A 6,000-nucleotide genomic window follows, 5' to 3' on the forward strand; every position below is an offset into this window, starting at 1 on the left:
TGTCACAAGTGAGTAAATATGCAGAGCATTTGTCATGACACATAGCTAGGCCAGTGTGACAGTACTGTACAAAAACAATTGAGGGTCACCATATTTTTCAACATTGTTTAATTTTAAAATGAGTATATTTTCCAATTTTATGTCAGGTAACTAAATTATGGGAGTTGTGTGGATAACTGAATTATGCTTTGATGGACAAAATCTTACTGGTGCTCCATCTGATCAAAGTTGATATGTATTTAAAGAGACAAGCTTTACTGTTGTCCATAGAACAGTAACATAATGTTAAGACATTGGTTTTGCTGATTGAAACTGAGATGATAAGTTTGAACTACAGTTATAATGGGAATTAAAATGCTTTTTTTTATCATCCACTTGTTTCATTGGTAGTTTCCACATCATTGTAAACCTGACACGAATAGTTTTTTTGGGGAGGGTGGGGAGGGTGGGATACCTTTTCTACACTGAAGAATACATTTTATTCTCATTGTTCTAGACTGAAATGAGTAATGTGTAATTCTGGTGGGGTCCAAAGTAGAAATTAGTTGGGCAAAGATGATATGAATGAAAGAGTATTTTAAACGTTAAAGTAATGTTCTGCTTTGTGAATATGTAAGTATAGCATAAAGATTTTTCCATCCCATTTATCCCTTTAAAAACCATAGTTTACAACTGGTAGATCTGTCTATATATATAAATATATATATATATCTGAAATTCACCTAAATCTGCTTTATTAGAATACTGCTCACTTAATGCTTAGAAACTGGACCTGGCTCTACATTCTTAATGTATTTTTCCTTTTTTATATATTTTTTTTTCTCCTTTTGTTGGGATTTTTTCCTCAAGGTATGAACTTATTCTCTTGGAATTGAATCTTCTTTTACTACTTAAATCATTTATGTATATCTGGTAAATTATGACCAAATTTGTTGTTAGACTGCATTACAGTAAATTCAAATATACACTTGGTACACTACAGAATTGTTGTGCTTTTGTTCTGGTTCTGTTTGGAAAAGCAGGCTTTAGTAGACATTTGTGTTATTTATAACTATTCAGTTTTTATTTCACTGGCCTTAATAATTCTGTTGCATTGTGACAATCATAATTTCCTTGGTAAAGTTTAACTACTTGCTTTTAGAAGTTGCATGTGATTGCCCATGGTAGGTTGGAGAGAGAGGGATAACTGTCTGTAGGAAATGAAATGGTGTGAAACACTTCAATGAAGATCCACTGTTCTTCTCTTGGAGAACTGAAAAAAATTCGAATGCTATCTCCAGTCTGGCTTTTCGGAGTTGTTTTGTTTAGAAGTTATTTTAAATATGTTAGGTTGATTGGGTAGCTCTAAATTAATAAAACAAAATTTCTGAAGAATTACTTCTTGAGGGACAGCTCAAGTTTCTTTACTATAAGAATTAGGAAGAGATTTCTCTTTGTGCAAGAAATTCTTTCCCTCAAGAAATATTGAAGTTATGCTGTCATAACACAGGATTTTGTCTGTTTGGAGATTTTTTTTGTTTTTCTGTTTTAAAAGAAGACTGCCCTTAAAATGCCATATTTATCAAATGAAAAGACACTCAGTCTTTCATTTTGTCTTCTGATGAAATAATTTTCAACCCAAATGTCTGCAATTTGTGTATTTGGGCAATGCCACACCAGTAGCTTTATGAAAAGAATCATGTCTGCTATTAAAACAAAGTTTGTCTGATGTTGGGATTCCCCCTTTCTCTGTGGGTTTTTGTTTACTTTCTGCTCTCTTCAAGCAGTGGTGGGTATCTTTTAGAGATAATCATACAGATCACTTTCTGGCAGGGCACTGATGCAGGTCAAAATTTAAATTAATAAGTAAATTAACTTCAGATTCACAATTAGAAGTTCTGGTCAAAGTAGGTCAAATGATGTAAGGAAGACACACAACAGAAAATGTGTTTGTCTTATGTCAGTGTTACTGTAGTGCATTAGAAAGCATTTTTCAATTGCAGTGACAGATGCATCTGTCAGGGAAAAACTGCATTTTCCAATTACTTTGGCACATTTTGTAGTTCAGCTTGCAAACAATCCTCTAGTAATTTTTGCTGTGAAACCAGTTTCCAAAACCAGAAGTTGTATTTAGTTGTCAGTGTGCATCCTAAGAAGTATGGAGTTGCAATTGCTGTTCCCACAGTGTACACCTGGTTTTTGAGATGTGTAGCCTTCTGCAAATGCAGTTTTCAGGTATCACTACATGTCACTACTGTTTCCTCTGGAAAGAATAAGCATTATCAAGTGAAGAGAAGTTGGGGGTCAGGACACTGGCATGAGGTGTGCTTCTAGTTGTGGGTCACAGCAGTAATGCTGTTAGCAGAAGATGCTTTCCTTGCCTAGCTTTAAGTTGGTAAGGCTTTTAATAGGATTTGCTTTATTGAGGCCAATCTCAGTTGTTAGCTTGCTTCTAAGTTCTGTTTCACTTGATTTTTCTTGTTCTTGCCACCCTGTAATACAAGTCTCCCACCTGTTCTGAAACGCTTTTGTAGTCTGCTGATTCCACATAGATGCAAAAAAAAAATTCACTTTAGGAAGTACTGTACTTTGTTTGCTGTTCCTTTATATTTTGTGGTATTTAAATGGTTTTAGAAACTGAAATGAAAGCAAGACAATTGATACCACCACCAGCCCAAAAAACTTGTGCCAAAAGAAAGTGAAAAAGGAGCAGAATGTGAAATGCAATATGATAAGAAAAAGGCTGTTGAATTTGCATTGTTACAATTCCTCTGGTTTGTTACTTGAATGTTTTGGACAATTCACTGTACTTTTCTCAGCACTATTTGGTGACAACCTTCATCAGAAGCTATGCAAGAAGCCTGGTTTGAGTTTATTCAGTGTCTTCAGAATGTGGTTCAGGCTCTGCAGAGGTAGTAGCACTGAGTAGCTTTCTGTAGCTATTTTACTGTAGATTCTTCTGTTAGCATCCCTCTTCACTGTGTGATCTGTTACCCATTTTTATTTGATAAATGTTTGCTCCTCTGCCTTCTATACATTTTAATAGCACATTACTGTGCATCACTGAACAATATGGTAAAGGTTAAATACTGACACAATGGATAAAGAGAAACAAGTTGGTTTTCATTTAGTATCTTTTAACAAACCTGTAATGAAATCATTCATTTGTAGTAAAGAAAATACAGGTTTGAAATCCAAGGGAAGGGGTGTTTCTCAGCAGAACCTTTTAACATTGAAAATTCCATGTATAATTTTCCATGGGGTTTGAAAATAATTTTATGTAGGAAAAACATAAAACTACATTAGAGAGATCTTATGACTTAAACTTGAAAATAAAATTGGCTTATCAAATACTTTGTATTTGACATTATTGCAATTTGAAGTGAATGTTTTAAATAAGTTATACGTGATTCTTACCTGAATCAATTGGGAATAGCTACTTCAGGATAACAGATATAAGTAACTCCTCACTAACATTTTGGTGTGTAAACAATTTCAAGACTTCTAATACTCTGTGCACGAGTCTTTAAGTTGCCATGCTGCAAATAAATTGAAGAAATAACCATTTTTTTCTATCTATTTTTCCGTGCCTTGACTCCTCACCTTCCACAAGCAGATGCAGGGGTTTCTTTGGATGGCTGTGCTTACATCCAATACTTTTTTAAAAAAACAAAAAAACCCAGAACAAACAAACAAAAAAGAAACCTTTCTGCAAATAATTTCTGCTTCTGACATAGAATATAATTTATAGAAAATAGCTGTAATTTTAAGCTGTATTTTTAAACTTATAATAAAGCATGTTTAAACATACATTATTATGCCAACTTAAAGATGTCTAGTTTCCAAAAAGCAGAATCCAGATAAGGTGGTATCTAAAAACTGGATTTTAGACAAACTAATGCAAAGCTGAGCAGGTCACAGATGGGGTAGTTCAGCCCCAGTCTAGTGCACTGCAGAGGATGTGGACCCCCTGAGAAATGCAATAGTACTGTGAGTGCCCAGAGGCTTTCTCTTGTTTCCTCCCTCCAGTTCCATCAACCTGAGAATTTTGAAGCAAGTACTTTCAACTGGGTTTATCAAAAGCTTCGTCTGAATAATGCTGGATGTGTGTTTAAACTGATGCTTTGGCTTCTGTTATCTTCCAATTGTGGGTAATTTTTGGTAGATTATACACAATTATTCTTCAGTTAGAGGATCAGCCCTTTGAGTCTTTAAAGGATGCTTTGAATGCTTTGAAATTATCTGTTTGCCCTGTAGAGAAAGCTTCAGGTTTGATATCCTGGACAGGTGAGTCTGCCTGTGTGTCTTGACTGGGATACCAGGGGTTACTGGAGACCAAAGGCTTCTGTCCAGTTAGCTCTTCCTGTGCCCTGGATCTGCACATTGCACATCTGACTGTATTTAGCACATGCAAGGAAATGGTCTTGTGGGGCACTATAGCTCCACTTTGGGAAGAGCCTGGAAAAAATGACTTCTAGGCCATTGAAAAATCTTCAGCATTATTTTTTACTTATCTGAATGGTGTTTCTCACAGAATTGTCTTTAGACTTGAATGTATTTTAAGCTTGTTAATTAAGTGTGATACAGTAATGTGATTTTTTGTTGTTGTTGTTAAATGTATATGAACTTAATTATTTTGTATATTATTTTATTTTGTCTAAATAGATTAAGAGCTTCAGAGTCCACAGAATAGTGTTAACTTTGTAGCTAGAAAGGATCAGCTGCAGAAAAAGTGTTAGTTAAAACTCAGCAAGTCCTATATAATTAGATAAGAATTAGCATTGGAACAGCAAGGAGCTCTAGAAGATAAACTGTAAAGTTAAAGGCAGGGTATTGGAAAAGCCAGTGCTGCATGAATGTAGCAGCTTTGTTAATGGGCCTGAAGTCTGTGTGCATTCAGCAAGGAAAATGTGCTCATCTTGCAGCAGGGCTCGGTGTTGCTGTAAAACCCTTAACACTTGAAATGCTGCTCTTTAAGGTGTAGACCTAACATCAAACTTCAAAGTAGTCAGCCTTCCTTTAGCTTGGAAATGCATACAGGATTAACTGTTAAGAGATAGTAAGCTTATGCTGAGAAACAAGCCAAATTATTTTCAGATCAAATTAAGAGGGTGTTTTGAGCATGTAAGTGATTATACCACGTCACTGCATTTTTTTCCAAAAATTCATACAGTAGAGGCATAGTATTAGTCCAGTTCCTTCAGAGATTTTATTGATATTGAATGCCAAAACTGTCAGCTGACAAGAAATGGTAGCTGCATCCCAATTCTATAAACCTAAGATGCCTCTAGCTTGGAAAGGTTGCTTTTATGGGTCAGTGTGTGGTGCATTCTCCTGAGATACTGTCTGCATAGGTTACATCTTGTTCAAACTAACCTTAAGTTCCTTCTCCTGGGTTTAGGTTGCAAAACATTATCAGTGAAGAAGTGTCAAAAATCAATTAATCTGGGAATGTTTTTCTTGTTTCACGTTGCTGAAATGTAGGAAGTAAATTTCTGAAGCATTGCTTCAATTGAAGCATTCTTTAGGTAACTATTTTCCTTAAGAAATGCTGCTTTAGTGAGTGACCTGCATGTGCTCTTTAGATGTTGTCATGCCATCTTTCTGCAGGTTATCCTCTGCACCCACTTGGAGATCCCACTGCTGAGGTCATAGGATACAATATTAATGTGTTTATACATTTTTATCATCTTTTTCAGAAACTGAGATAATTGGAAGAGGGGAGTGGGAAGGTTTATCTCTAACATTTAAGTAATTGGAATTCAGGGAAATGCTTTTAAACCTTACTGAGACTTGATGTGCCAAGATGTTTATAAGCTGCATAGGATATGTTATATCACTCTGGCTAAGTTTGCAAAAATTACCATTGCCATTTTCAGTCATAGTTTTTTAGAGCTGTTGGATTTATCTCAAAGTAATATTTCCTATGATACCCCCGAGATAAATTGCAACCGTGGAGGATCTACTGGCTTTCTAGTAAAGTACAATTTTATGTTTACAGAGAATTTGTCAATAGTAATT

This window comes from Erithacus rubecula (genome assembly GCF_903797595.1).
Source record: "Erithacus rubecula genome assembly, chromosome: 3".
Lineage (NCBI taxonomy): Eukaryota > Metazoa > Chordata > Aves > Passeriformes > Muscicapidae > Erithacus > Erithacus rubecula.